This window comes from Euleptes europaea, chromosome 17 (genome assembly GCF_029931775.1).
Source record: "Euleptes europaea isolate rEulEur1 chromosome 17, rEulEur1.hap1, whole genome shotgun sequence".
Lineage (NCBI taxonomy): Eukaryota > Metazoa > Chordata > Lepidosauria > Squamata > Sphaerodactylidae > Euleptes > Euleptes europaea.
Genome location: NC_079328.1, coordinates 48,158,139 through 48,174,393, shown reverse-complemented (window position 1 = coordinate 48,174,393; position 16,255 = coordinate 48,158,139).

Genomic DNA, 16,255 nt, shown 5'->3' with positions numbered 1-16,255 from the left:
CAAGAGGCTACTGAAATTAAAAGCTCTTCGTAAAATGATATGAAAATCCCTCAGTAAGGAGTTATCTAGGGAATAGAGGTAGGCTGGATATAATAAAGTTTTAGATATACAGATCAATAGCGAAGTGTCTTTTCCAGGGGAAATACTCTGCTTTTAGTCAGTAATGGTCTGTCAGGCTGAAATCAAGAGGAATGGAGAGCTGAATGATTTGAGGGTTTGTTTGTTTTTTCTGTCTCATGCAATGAAGAGTGGTGTTGTTACTTTTTTAAGGAAACAGATGTATTTAGGCAATTTATGTATTTAGGAAATTTAAAGGCTGTCTCTCCAGAGACTTGCCCAAGGAGTCTAAAATGGTAAAAACAATTAAATAAAAGCATAATAAATTAAAAACCACCAACGTGTGTATGTAAAGTGCCGTCAAGTCGCAGCCCACTCCTCCACACCAGCAGTGGACACTAATCTGGTGGACCAGGCTTGATTCCCCGCTCCAACACATGAAGCCTGCTGGGTGACCTTGGGCTAGTCACAGTTCTCTCTGAACTCTTTCAGCCCCGCCTACCTCACAAGGTGTCTGTTGTGGGGAGAGGAAAGCAAGGAGATTGTAAGCCGGTTTGATTCTCCTTAAAAAGGTAGAGAAAATCAGCATATAGAAACCACCTCCTCTTCTGTATCAGGGGGACTGCATGACACCGTGACAACTTCCAGTCGTAGATCCCTGCTTAGTTCTTAACTTAAAACGAACCTCTGCTTCAGCCATTATGGTAGTCACCTCAGGAAAATGGAGGCAACTTACATACTTTACCCACACATCTCCTAACGTGTGCTTTGTGGACTCCGGATTGCCATGTTTCCAGATTTCTCAAATCTCCTCTCTAGGGATGCCAACCTCCAGGTGGGAACTGGGGATTCCCCAGAATTACAGCTCATCTCCAGACTACAGTGATTAGTTCCCCTGGAGAAAAAGGATGCTTTGGAGGATGTACTCTATGGCATTGTACCCCACTGAGGTCTCTGTCCTCCCCAGGTAGGGTTCCAGGTCCCTCTTTGCAACCGGTGGGAGTTTTAGGGCAGAGCCTGAGGAGGGCGGGGTCTGGGGAGGGGAGGGACTTCAGTGCCATAGAGTCCAATGGCCAAAGCGGCCATTTTCTCCAGGTGATCATCTATCGGCTGGAGATCAGTTGTAATAGAACGAGATCTCCAGCTAGTACCTGGAGGTTAAGCAATCAAAAATGAACATCTCTGTACTAGTATCAAAGATTAGGAAGAAAGTACAGAACACAGGCAATGCTGTATCAAAAATGACAAAAGTGTAATTCATACACAAGTTATACAGGTGTGTAAATACATATACAGTAACTTTCAATCCAAGGTTGAGGTCTTGAAAAAGAAGGGGTGAAAAGGGATACGATGGTTTCAAGTCTCAAGTCTTCCTCAGTCTAGCTGCTACTGATTGTATCCTGCTCAGGAATGTTGTAACTAGCTGGAATTGTCTGTGCAACCATGTATCAGTGAATTATTATCCCTATGGAGGAAATTATGTAAGAAGAATTAATGGTTTGCCTTTGCTGATCCCTATGGGATAGAGAAATTACTGGCTCTAGAAGCCTCTTACAAGACGAGTGTGAATATTACTGATTCTATTGAACGGGACTGAGGAAGACTTGAGACTTGAAACGATCGTATCCCTTTTCACCCCTTCTTTTTCAAGACCTCAACCTTGGATTGAAAGTTACTGTATATGTATTTACACACCTGTATAGCTTGTGTATGAATTACACTTTTGTCATTTTTGATACAGCATTGCCTGTGTTCAGTACCTGGAGGTTGGTAACCCTATCCCCAGGCCCCATCCCCAGATTTCCAGGAGCTGGCAACCCTACCCCACCATCCCCTGCTGGTGGCCAGGGGGGGTCCTGGCAACCCTACTCCTTTTCCATCACTACCTAAACTGGCATAATTTGCCCCTTCTTCCACATGTACTGTTCCTACGTAGCAACCCTGGGCAGGATGGTAGGAACAGAAGCCTCGTTCGGTGTGGAACTTGGCCAGGGGCACTAGGGCTCAATCCTGTCCCCGCTGACCTTTCAAAACAGAAACAAAACAAAAACCCCACACAAATATCATTTCCAACACCACTCTTGCAAACTGAGCAGTTCTTTGCACAACAAGTCAATTTGCACAAACTACATTGATTTGTGTGGGTTGCTTTGGCTGGCATCCAAAGAAGGAGCTCTTCCTAGCCTGGAGACGGAGCAATGGGCAAAGCTTTACCTGCTTTCATTTCTGTGTCAGGCTGCTGAGGAACAGGTGCAGGGACAGAAAAATAATAAAACAAACCAAAATAGCAATCCTATTGCAAGATTCCACCCCCCTGTGGGATGCACACCGGATTTGTAAATATCACTTAGCATGTCTAAATTATCTTCTTTTGCAACCACGTTTAATTTTTAAAAATTATTTTCAGGATTTGTACAGAGCATGTGGGGGGGGATTACACTACCCTTCAGAAGCCAATCGTCTGCGTATCTCTAGGGAGCAATCATCTAAACCCTATTGGAATGCACCGGCGCAGCCAGGCAGTCTATAAACAGCTCTGACATGGTGTGAATACACTTTTGTGTCTTTTGCCATCTGCTACTGCCATTAAAAAAATTAAATTTCCATCTGTTTTTACACCCTCCCCCACTCGCCCTTTCCCCGTGGCTCCGGATCAGCCCTGTTCCCGAACAGTCGAGGCTCATGTCAGTCTGCATGGGATATTGCCGGCCTCTGAACGCAGAGCCAGGATCAGGTGGACCGTCTGGCCTGTGATTATGCAGATGATGCTAATTTTCACAGGATGAGAATCTCTCCATCATCCTTGTTATGTAGCTGTTCCTATTCCCTCACTTCTTTTAGTTCCCTTTTGAAAAAACACAGCCCAAAATGCAACCTATATCATGCATGATAGGGTGGCCAGTGCCAGGTTTGGAAATTCCTGGAGATTAGGAGGAGGAGGAAGAGGAAGAAGAAGAGTTGGTGTTTATATGCCGACTTTCTCTACCACTTAAGGGAGACTCAAACCCTCTTACAATCACCTTCCCCTCCCCACAACAAACACCCTGTGAGGTAGGTGGGGCGGAGAGAGCTCTAACACAGCTGTGACTTGCCCAAGGTCACCCAGCTGGCTTCATGTGCAGGAGTGGGGAAACAAATCCAGTTCACTAGATTAGCCTCTGCCGCTCATGTGGAGGAGTGGGGAATCGAACCCGGTTCTCCAGATCAGAGTCCACCGCTCCAAACCACTGCTCTTAACCACTACATCACGCTTGCTCTCCATTCCCCAAGGGAATAGAGCCTTGGGGAGAGGAGGGCTTGGGGAGGGGAGGGACCTCAGCAGGGTACAAGGCTATAGAGTCTATCCTCCAAAGCAGCTATGTTCCAGTTATAATTCCAGGAGATCTCCAGGTCACACCTAAAGGTAGGGTTGCCAGGTCCCTCTTTGCAACCGGCAGGAGGTTTTGGGGCGGAGCCTTAGGAGGGTGGGGTTTGGGGAGGGGAAGGACTTCAATGCCATAGAGTCCAATTGCCAAAGCAGCCATTTTCTCCAGGTGAACTGATCTCTGTCGGCTGGAGATAAGTTGTAATTTTTTTCAAATTTCAAATACCTTTATTGGCGTAGTACAATCTGCAGTATATAAAAGGATAAAAGTTAAAGTAAAATTAATATAAATCATTCCTTAATGTTGTGATTCTACTTTCAACTAGATTCCCATTGGCTGACTGCTATCGTCAGAAATTTTGCCATGTTTTCGGTTATCTCAGGATCCTTATCAGCTAACAGTTTTGTAAAGTATTTTCGTATTATTTGAGGAGAAGTTCAAAACTATAGGTTTTATGAGGTTTCCACTTGGGGAATCCTAAAGATGGCAGTCCAAAAGAATATGAGACAGGGAGTCAGGACATCCTACGCCACATCTGCAGACTCTTTCAATAAGTTGTAATATCAGGATATCTCCAGCTAGTACCTGGAGGTTGGAAGAGATCCAAACAGCACTACAAGGTAATGTTAACAAAAGATAAATTTATAAGAGTGCAGGTCCAGGCTAGCCTGATCTCATCAGATCTTGGAAGCTAAGCAGGGTCAGCCCTGGTTAGTATTTGGATGGGAGACCACCAAGGAAGTCCAGGGTTGCTGTGCAGAGGAAGGCACTGGCAAACCACCTCTGTTAGTCTCTTGCCATGAAAACCCCAAAAGGGTCGGCTGCGACTTGACGGCACTTTACACACACACACACAGGTAAGTGCAAGAAGTGAACATATATACAAGAATTAAAGGGAAACACAATCAAAGTTTTTCTATACAATTAGCACAAATGGTCCAGCAAGATATGCAATATAACTAAGGAAATTGTCCATTGGATCACATAAAAACAATATAGCTGTCCATAATAGACTTTCCTATGCTTCTCAGTAGCTGGACACAAGATGTCAAAAACAAGGACCACAGCGAGGAGGTGCCAGAAGAGGTGCCCGGACGTGTCGTCTAGATCATGCACACGTTTCGCACATGGCTTCATCAGCTACACGTATCAAAGAAGTTCATGACAATCATATCAAATTCAACAAGGGACCAAACGGATTTCTATCTAGGTCTCCAAAGCATAAGATGGCCCAGGCTAGCCAGAACCTGTCAAATCTTGGCTGCTAAGCAGGGTCAGCTCTGGTCAGTACTTGGATGGGAGACCAGCAAGGAAGTCCCAGGTCACTATGCAGAGGAAGGCAATGCTAGAAATCAGCTGCGACTTGATGGCTTTTTCCACCACCAGAGTCACCATTGCTTAGAAAAAGAGTCATTTTTACTCCCAAGAAGCTGCAAACTAGACTGGAAGATGTGGGTCCAAAAGAATGACAGGCAAAAGTTTGATCTGCGACAGATCTCTGTTGTAGCTACTGTGGGTTTTTTTTAATTCAACAAAATTGCAAGGTGGGAAGTCTAGAAATCAGTAAGGATATCAATGAATTAGTGCGAGACAGCTGACAATTTCAGGGGGACAGGTCCAGACAAATTAAAGATGATTGTATTTTCTACTCTTTCTTTTAGTTATCATAAGTTCTGGGCAGGAAAAAGAGAAATTGAACTGCCTTCAGTGTCTGTTAGCAACAGCAGCTCTTTTATGCGCTGAACAAGCCCTCACCAGCTTGCTTCGAAGCCAGAAAAACAACACCACCAAAACCCAAATCACACTCCCAGTGAGATGTCAACAATTACAGCAGCATCCCGACAGCCCTTTGGATTTTGGAGAGTTATCTCCCGTACCAAATGATTCCAAAGTGCTTTATCCAACGATGCTTTAAGTGATGGCAGGAATCTGTTTGCAACATCTCCTGAAAGGCAGCTGTCGTTCGTGTTGAGCGGGGCGAGTATTAAACCACGCGTACAAGGGACTCCACTGCGGCGCTCGGTCTGCTGAGTAGGTGAGCATATGGTTCAGTGGCAGACAACGTCCCGGGTTCAGTCCCTGCCATCTCAGGTAACAGGTGTCGAGAAACAGCTTTCTCTCTCTGAGGCCCCAGAGGTGATACTGAGCCTCAGTGGGCCAATAATCTAATTTGATGTAAGGCAGCTCCGTATGTTCCCTATGCAGAGAGGGCAGCTTCAGAGAAGACGAGCAATCGCCCATTTCCAGAAAGTGGGGGTTGGCATTCTGGCGCCGCAGAGACACCCAGAGGCACCAAAACATGAGGAATTCTATCCAAAGGTGCTGCCGAGTGACTCTGATTCTTTAAAAGGCCGACACATTTCAGTCCATAAAGCTCTCCCTTGGGGGCTGCTTCCTTCCTTCCTCTAGTACTTCCCTCTGCACAGAGTTAAAGTGGCATTCTATAAAGACTAACTCTCTCCAGGTATTTGAGAAGACATGCCCGAAAAGCAAACATCAAGTACTCTGGATAGAGGGAGGAAGGTAAGGCAAGGGGGAGGTAAGACAGTCTTTATAAGGAGGGGAAGTAAAGAGATCTCGCCCAGACACCCGCATTCCGCTTTTGCTTTATTCACACACAATTCACTCCAGTTGTCTGTTGCTATGGGCACTAAAAGCCTCCCAGAGTGAGGAGAGGTCAGTGGAAATCAAAGAAGAACACAAGGGGGTTACTGCTTTGGGGAATGTGTGGGGGACCAGCTTCAAGGAGCCGCTGGATAGGTTGCCCCCAGAGTCACAACCATTTTCCTTGCTTTAAAGGTGGTGATCTGGGTACAGGTGTTCCATGGATCCCTGGCCTGGCCACTCTCCCATTATTCATGCTGTGATCCAGGACTGGCCCATCCACTAGGCCAGGGATCCCCAGTGTGGTGCCCATGGACGTGATGGTGCCCACTAGAGAGCCAGCGTGGTGTAGTGGTTAAGAGCGGCGGAGTCTGACCTGGAGAACCTGGCTTGGTTCCCCACTCCTCCACATGAGTGGTGGAGTCTGACCTGGAGAACCGGGTTTGTTTCCCCACTCCTGCACACGAAGCCAGCTGGGTGACCTTGGGCTAGTCACGCTCTCTCAGCCCCACCTACCTCACAGGGTGTCCGTTGTGGGGAGGGGAAGGTGACTGTAAGCTGGTTTGAGTCTCCCTTAAGTGGTAGAGAAAGTCGGCATATAAAGAAAACCAGCTCTTCTTCTTCTTCAAGTGTTTTTAGAAAGGTGGGTCCAGGTGAGGCTTTTGCCTAGCAAGGCTTCTGATTGGCCATTGGAGATTTGATTGGCCGTGCAGGTTTTTAAAAACAATTATGATATAACAAAATATAAATATACGGCTGAAACGCGTATGGTTTATTGGTCATTTATATTTTGTTATATCATCAATGGTGTTGATTATTTTTATAACAGTTTATACTTGCGATTTTATTTGCAGCCTACAGTCCAGGCCCATAGTTTTTATCCATTTCATTGTGTACATCTAGTAAATATATAAGTATAATATTTAAAATAATTTTTAGTTCTCAGCTCAGCCCCTAGGTTCCTTGTGCATTTGGGGCAGGGGATACTGCAGGAGGCGGAGCCACGTACACATAGAGCACACTTCCCAAGTGCTGGGAAGAAAGGGGGGAAATTAAAAAATACTCTGGGAAAGAAGAGTAAGAGAGAATAAAACCAGCACTGTGGGGGCAGCTGCCACCAAAACAATGTTATTTTACTCTGCCCAGCCGCTCTGATCTCCAGTGGCCAATCACAAGCCCTGCTGGGCAAATGCAACATCTGGCCCCACCCACTTTAAAAAATACTTGGTGGGCAACAGGAAAGCGCCAGTGGGTGCCACGGAGCCCACTAGGGTTGCCAGCTACCAGGTAATAGCTGGAGATCTCCTGCTATTATAACTGATCTCCAGCCGATAAGAGATCAGTTCCCCTGGAGAAAACGGCCGCTTTGGCAATTGGACTCTATGGCATTGAAGTCCCTCCCCTCCTCAAGCCCCGCCCTCCTCAGGCTCCGCCCCAAAAACCTCGCACCGGTTGCATAAATGGACCTGGAAACCCTAGCGCCCACAGTCACCATGTTGGGGACCTCTGTGCTAAGCTACTTCAGCTGATAAATCCAAGACACCCAATTCAATCCAACCCATGTAAACTTGTTCAGACAGGAGATTATTGGTATTTTTAAAAAATTTGCCCGGTACATTCAAAATGTTATACAATAAGAAAGGATGGCTGTTATTAGAAAAACACTGTGCATTTGATTTAGCCAAATGGGCCATCTTAGACAGGATGTGAAGGATCTGGGGTTAGCATCTCTGGTCCTTGAATGTTAGGGAAAGATGTCCCTGGGAAGGGGGTATCTAACTCTTTCCTCCCATGGATGCATCATGATTTACATTTGCCCCTCTGATGCTACAGTTACCTCCGAGGGTGGGGTGGGGACAAAAGAGGTTTGAGTGCTGTGTCTGTGTTTCCCCCCCTGCAGAGCTAATTGCAGCTCTGGGGGAAAGAATTAAATGGAAAGGGTGTGGAAGGAAAGGATTAAATTCTCTTTTCCTCCAGGAATCCTTTCCTGATCTTCAAAACATGGCTCTTCTCTGTCTCGGCTCCCACTGCATTTCACTTCTAAGAGAGATAATAATTTCCAAGCACAGATCATGATGAATAGAGATTACCCTGAACAAAACAGACGACCAGACGGAACAACCAGGTGGAAGAATTTTATGTTTAAGAAAACCATGATGCTTTATAAATATTCCCCCCACCCCAAACACTTGGGAAACATTCTTAAAAAAAAAAAAAAAAGCACACAGAAAACATGCCCGTTTCCAAAGACTAGAATCCATGCAAAAGCTCGAATGAAACATTCAATCTGATTTCATACTGAATCCAAATATTTGCATTGCTTTTTGAATGAATCTAGCAGAAATAATGGAAAACAATTACCAAAAATTGAGTGTATGAATTTCAGATATTATTTTAAAAAGAGTGAAAGTGGGGAACTGTGTCCGGTTTTCTTATATAAATGACAGCAATCCACTCGGTATTCAACAATTTGACACTCATTCAACAAACCATTTCTGTCTCTGATAATATAATAATGTTTGATGTAATGCACCTAACTGAGAACAAGGCAGCGTTAACAGTTGTGCACAGAAGTTGATTGATTTTATCTGCCATATGGGATTGTGCCAGATGAGGAAAAAAAATTGTTGTTTTTGCAGAACAGAGTCATTATGGCTATTTGAGATCCCTGATACAGAATTTTAAGATTTGGTTATGGGTACGGTGGTGGAAAGCGCTGTCAAGTGGCAGCAGACTTATGGCGACCCCGTAGGGTTTTCAAGGCAAGAGAGGTTCAGAGGCAGTTTGCTACTACCTGCCTCTGTGTGGCAACCTTGGACTTCCTTGGTGGTCTCCCATCCCAATACTGACCAGGACCGACCCTGCTTAGCTTCTGAAATCTGACGAGATCGGGCTAGCCAGGGCCATCCAGGTCAGGGCTGTTATGGGTATACATATTATCACATGAACACACATGACGCTGCCTTATACTGAATCAGACCTGTGGTCCATCAAAGTCAGTATTGTCTACTCAGTCTAGCAGCGGCTCTCCAGGGTCTCAGGCAGAGGTCTTTCCCATTACCTGCTCGTCTGGTCCCTTTAACTGCAGATGCCGGGGATTGAACCTGGGACCTTCTGCATGCCAAGCAGATGCTCTGCCACTGAGCCATGGCCCCTCCCCTGCCAGCCTGATTGAGAGACATGTTGATGCTCTCTTCCTTCTCCTCCTTCCGCTCATATTACAAATAGTAGTTATCCCCATGTAATGAATGCACTTTTTGTTTATCTGTTGTTCATGCCATTCATATGTCATCTTGAACAAAAACATTAGGTTAGCAGAAAAGGATCGATTTCCTCAGCACCCAAAATGTCCTGTTGCTGAGAAAATGCCATTAGCCCCACCCACCCCTGCTGGCCAGACTATCTGTTGCTTCAGCTTGTAAATTGTGGAATGTAGTAGCACTATCCTATGGGATAACGCCAGTGATGTTACTAGTCAGTGAAAAGCCATGCACTTCCTCTCCACCCTGTCTGCGCTGTTCGGTAGCCTTTTATTTTACTTTCCCCCCCTTTTACTAGCATGTTAAACTTAGCTAATAAAATGATCAATTTTTCCTTCGGGAACTTGGTATTCCAGCCCTCCTGCTCCTTGAGAGCCTTGCCTGCCATGAACGGGGACTGAAATCAAAAACGGCGTTCGCAACATCCTTTCCCAGTCCCTTCAGTCCTTTGCAGATGGGACGAGAGATCGATGCTGATACCAGTTGCTGTATTGCATCGCTGCCAAACACCACGGATCCTTTGTTCCAATTGCAAGAGTTGGCCCCAGCCCCAACCGTCGCTCGTGCAGAGAGGCACATTTCCTGATGCATGGTGGGTGGTGCAGAGGGAGTGCAGAGACAGTCTTATCCATCAGGAAAGGGTAAAGGGGAACAAGACTAATGAGAGCTCTCTGGCTGCTTTGCGCTTGAAATCAGCCGGGGCCCTGGCTTGTTTTTCTTGCCTGGGCCGTCTGAAGCCACCAAGGAGAAACCGGGAGCAACAAGCTGGGACTTGCACGGCGAGGAACCATCACCTGTGAACCTCCTCCTCTCCAGCCAGCTCCCCAGCCTCATCCATCACACGTCTTCCACGCACGCATCAGCTCGGCTAATTTCTCGACATGCCCTAGGCTCACTGGAAGTCTGTAACGGTGCGTGCGGTCCCAGCAGTGAGGTATATGTAGATCCATTAATAAATCTTTAATCAACCAGGTCAGGGAAGAAGAAGAAAAGGGGAAGGGAGGAGGGGACGGCTCAGGGAAATGCAGAGGCACAGACAGGTTTCCTGAGCAAGCTGTTCCCAGCGCCCGGGCCTTTTAATGGCATCTCTGCCATGCTAGGCCGGCCCCTCTAGCCGGCCGAGTCCCCGGCCATCTGGCTCAGCAGTTGTGCAGCAGCTCTTCACCTGCCTGCCTGGCGTCTCTCGACAGCGCCTTCCCCGTGGGTGTAGGAGGCGTGATAACAATGTCCGGGACTTTCAGGCGCTTGTCAGCCATGACAGGGACCTCACTGCAGCCTCTCCCGCCACCTCTGCTGACGCATGTTTTAAAGCCTGCGGGGACGAGAGAGAGAGAGAGAGAGAGAGAGAGAGAGAGAGAGAGAGAGAGAGAGAGAGAGAGAGAGAGAGAGAGTCAGAATCATCTGGTCTGCAGGGGTGGCCCCTCTTGGCCTGGTGAAATTGGGAACATGTGTTGCGCATGAGGGGAAGGAGCTGTTCCTTGCAGTGAGGTACTGAAGAAACAGAATGGCCATTTTGAAGCTCGCTCAAAGCTCTTTTTTTAAAATGCAACCTTTAAAATGACTATTCACGGCCCCCAATGCAGAAGGAGAAATTCCATCCCCACCCCCACTTGCCTGCTCCTTGTTAGCATAGCCTTTAGCAATCGCCAGTTGCATAGCTAATGCGAAACTGTGAGTTTGCATGTTTCCTTGAGGGGATTCTTCACGGCGGAGGGGGAGCACACAAAAGGTTGTGTTAAAGGGGCTCTTAAGTAATGTGAAGCAGGTATGCACCAGCTTCGCAGTCACTTTCTGAACGATGGGTCACCATGAAAAACTAAAAAATATATGCAGGGCAATTCAGCCTGGAACACGCTGCTAATTACCAAGCATAAATGGCCAATGTGTGTTGTGTTTTTTTGGGAGGGGGGAGCTCCTTTCTGGGCATGTCCCTCCAGAGTATTTTTGAAGTCTTCGCTTCACAGTCTGCACAGTTTGCACTACCTTCAAATATCTCATCCACCTGCCATTCTGTTACTGCCTTCTGCACCACAGGGTGCAGGTGCATTATAAGGCACTGAAAAAAATGCTAAGCGGTTAACCCAATTAAGTACACAGTAAGCCCCACATGAAGCTGCCTTATACTGAATCAGACGCTTGGTCCATCAAAGTCAGTATTGTCTACTCAGACTGGCAGCTGCTCACCAAGGTCTCCGGCAGGGGTCATTCACATCACCTACTTGCCTAGTCCCTGTAACTGGATATGCTAGAGATTGAACCTGGGACCTTCTGCATGCCAAGCAGATGCTCTACCACTGAGCCACACCCCCTTCCCAACACACATGAATGCCTTATACTGAATTTGACCCTGGGTCCATTAGGGTCAGTGTTGTCTACTCAGACTGGCAGCTGCTCAGGCAGAGGTTTGTCACATCACCTACTTGCCTAGTCCCTTTAACTGGAGATGCCGGGGATTGAACCTGGGACCTTCTGCCTGCCTTCCCCTCCCCACAACAGACACCCTGAGAGGTAGGTGGGGCTGAGAGTGTGTGACTAGCCCAAGGTCGCCCAGCTGTCTTCATGTGTAGGAGTGGGGAAACAAATCCAGTTCACCAGATTAGCCTCCGCCGCTCATGTGGGGGAGTGGGGAACCCAGTTCTCCAGAGTCCACCGCTCCAAACCACTACACCATGCTAGACTTATGAAAGACTTCTGCCTAAAACCCTGGAAGACCACTTCCAGTCTGAGTAGATTAGACTGACTTTGATGAGCCGAGGGTCTGATTCAGTATAAGGCAGCTTCATGTGTCTTTCACTATCAGCCCTCTATCAAACTTTGGTATGCCAGATCAGACCACATTCTCTGTCCCCTGGCAGCTGTAGTTCCTCGGGACGCTGGCAGGTCTTGTGCTCCTTAATACTGCAAGATTGATCACCACTCGAGTCTTTCAAATGCCGGGCCATATGGTGGAAGCATGCTTGGTTACATCCGCTCTGCCATGCACAGACAATATGCTACACGGGTCTATCACCACAGTAAAGGAGACCCTGAGATTAAATTTAGTTAGGTGCAAAGCACTGAATACAAATGATGCTTCGGGCAATAATGCACATATGCCTAAAAAAATATATGATTGACAACCAGGTATTTTTATTCTGCATCCCCTTCCTCTGGCAATCACAAGTTTGCAGACAAAAATGCAGCAAGGGCTCCCTCTTGTGGGCAAACACAGAAGCACACCTTGTGGAATTTCCACAATGGAAAGAAATCTGGCAAAAAGGAAGAAATAATATAAGAAGGACCTTGCATAACATAAGAACATAAGAAAGGCCCTGCTGGATCAGACCAAGGCCCATCAAGTCCGTGGCCAACCAGGTGTCTCTAGGAAGCCCACAAACAAGACGACTGCAGCGGCACCATCCTGCCTGTGTCCCACAGCACCCAAAATAATAGGCATGCTCCTCTGATACTAGAGAGAATAGGTATGCAGCATGACTAGTATCCATTCTAACTAGTAGCCATGAATACCCCTCTCCTCCATCAATATGTCCACTCCCCTCTTAAAGCCTTCCCAGTTGGCAGCCATCACCACATCCTGGGGCAGGGAGTTCCACAATTTAACTATGCGTTGTGTGAAAAAATACTTCCTTTTAACTGTTTTGAATCTCTCACCCTCCAGCTTTAGCAGATGACCCTGTGTTCTAGTATTATGGGAGATCATAATTGCAGGATCAGCTCAGTGGTCCATCTCGTCCAGCATCCTGTCTCACACTAACTGATTGCCCTGGAGGACCAATAGAGGTCCAGGCCCTCCCCTGGTGTTGCTCCTAGCTCTGGGTTTCAGGGGTTGACTGCCTCTGAATATGGAGGTTCCCCTTAGCAGCCTTGGCAACTAGCCATTGATGGATCTCCCTCCATGATGCTGTCTACCCCCCCTCCTTTTTTAGAAGCCATCTCTGCTTGTGGCCATCACTCTGCTCCTGGCCACTGGCATTGAATCCCATCATTTAATTACTTGTTGTGTAGAGAAGTGTTTCCTTTTGCCTGTCCTGTACCTATTGCTCATCTACTTCATTGGATCCCCCCAGGGTCTAGTACTGTGGGAGTGGGAGAAAAAGCCCCCTTCTATCCACATTCTCCAAACCCAAAGGTATAATGAAAATCCCCCCTTCCCTGTAAAAAATGGCCCTGGCTACTTCCACGTAGCAGGACTGTTCAGAAATATTTTTTAAATAATTATTTTATATCCCATCCTGGTCAAAGTCAGGCTCAGGGTGGCCAACATCAACAAAATACCATAAAACACAATAGAAACATTCAAATTCAATGCGATACTAATTTAAAATCCATCCACATCAAGCTAAAATCAAATGGCACTCAAATGTGACACATAGGGCCCTAGCCAGCTCGGAGGGAGCAGTCAGGTCCCCCTATTTGAATGGTAAAGAAGAAGTAGAGTTGGTTTTTATATGCTGACTTTCTCTACCACTTGAGACTCAAACCGGCTTACAATCACCTTCCCTTCCCCTCCCCACAACAGACACCCTGTGAGGTACGTGGGACTGAGAGAGCTCTAAGAGAGCTGTGACTAGCCCAAGGTCACCCAACTTGCTTCGTGTGTAGGAGTGGCGAAACAAATCTGGTTCACCAGATTAGCCTCCGCCGCTCATGTGGAGGAGTGGGGAATCAAACCCGGTTCTCCAGATCAGAGTCTACCGCTCCAAACCACCACTCTTAACCACTGCACCATGCTGGCTCTCTAAAGAAGAAATGGGGGGAGGTAGGGAGGCCAGCTCTGATGGAAAACCACTGCTGCCTGGTGGAACAGCTGGGTCTTACAGGCCCTGGGGAGCTGCGTTATCTTGAGTGATAATGGAAAAAGGCAGAAAGGATGACTGGCAAAGTTCGGGGAATTCTAATAGCTGGCCAGAGCTGAATTCCTTGTGTATGTGCATGTGTTTAATATAAACGCTATTATTATTATCATTAGGAACTTGCATCAAAAGAATGAGGGGGAAATCCACAGTCATTTCTCATCGTGTTTTAGTTAGCCAAATTTGAGTGGCAATGGCCCACTGTCTCCAAAAGGGGCTTATTGGTCCCTGGAGAGGAAAACGAGGCCTCGATGAGCTCTGTTTCCCAGGTGTTAATCCCTCTGCCCCATTGCTATATTCCCCACTGGGGGGAAAGTGTGAGCACTTTAAGCCGCTTCAAGAGCACTTTTAAGTACTTTAAGGCCATTTTTGCATGGTCAATTTTGATGTACACTCAAAACTCTTTTTTAAAATGCAACTTTAAAAATGCCTTTTCACAGTCCAGAAGCAAAATGAGAAGTTCCACCCCCCCACTCTCCTGCTCCTTTGTTCCTGTTTGTATAGCCATTAGCATGTGCATAGCTAACATGCCTCTATTGTTTTGCATTGTTCCTTGAGGGGGATTCTTCCCAAGGTCTCGTTAAATGGGCTCTTTAGGGCGAAACAGGTATGCGCCGGCTTCGCAGTCACTTCTGGAATGACGGTTCAGAGTGCAAAATTAAAAAAAATATGCTGGGCAATTCAGCCTGGAACGCGCTGCTAATTACCATGCAAAAATGGCCTAAGGAGAAGTTTTTCTCCCTCTTTGAAAATACTAGAACTCCAGGGCATCCAATGAAGCTGATGGGCAGTAGATTCAGGAAGGACAAAAGGAAAGTGATTAAAATGCAGAAGAGGATGTAGCCATGGCCAGAGGCACAGACAGATTGAAAAGGGGATTAGACAGATTCAAAAGAGAGGCCTAACAATGGCTACTAGCCTGGTAACGGAAGGAAAACTCCAAGTCCAGAGGCAGGCAGTCTCTGAATCCCAGTGCCAGGAGGCAACATCGCTGTGTGAGACAGGATGCTGGACTAGATGGACCCTCGCTGGTCTGATCCAGCGGGGCTCTTCTGATGTTCTTATCAGGGGAAGGCCTTGGCCTCTGTGCCCTGTGGCTGGACCTCCGGAGGAACTGGTTGGCCACTGTGTGAGACAGGAGGCTGGCCTCAATAGACCACTGGTCTGATCCAGCAGGGCTCTTCTGATGTTCGAAATCCTTTCTTTGGAAAGCATTGGCAAGTATTTTATAGCTTTCCCTGCCCTCACAAGGACCTGCAAGCTGCTCTTTCAAGCAAAAGATGTTACCAGCATCTTGCTTAAGCCAGCATGTTCTACGCCGCTAGATTCCTAGATATGGGGTCAGTCTGGACTGGTTCGAACACTGTTTTAGCTGGAAGGCAGAATTTATGGGTTTTTAAAAAACAAAAAACAACAACAATAAATGCATAATGTTGTGATCATTCAGCAAATTTCTGGACCTCTATCTCCAACTGAATATATCCAAAGAACTGAAGAACTGGAAGATCTGTCTGTAAGGGGGGAGTTAAATAGATCAGTAAATAAATCTTAATGCAGACATTTGTTGAGGATGCAGTTCAATTGACACTGGCACATATACCTCATTGGCTTTATAAAAAATTAACAGTCTCTCTCTTTTTAGGCAGGAAATAAAGAGACCTCTCAGGATCAAGAAAAGCTCTTGAATTAGTCATATCCAGAAAGTGGGGGTGGGTCAAATCCAACATTTTTTTTTTTTGCTGTCAAGTCGCAGCCAATGTGCTGTTACCCCATAGTAGGGTTAAAATCATAGAGTTGAAGAGACCACCAGGGTCCTCTAGTCTAACCCCCTGCACAATGCAGGAAATTCACAACTACCTCCCCCCCCACACCCCCAGTGCCCAGAAGATGACCAAGATGCCCTCCCTCTCATGAACTGCCTAAGTTCATAGAACTTAGTTGCCAACCTCCAGGTGGTGGCTGGAGATCTCCTGCTATTACAACTGATCTCCAGGCGACAGAGATGAGTTCCCTTGGAGAAAATAGTAGGTGGAAGAGCCCAAGTGACTCAGGCACAAACCCCTACAGACACTGGGCGAAAATGCACGGTCACTTTAGCCTCCCTTATTCCCTGTTT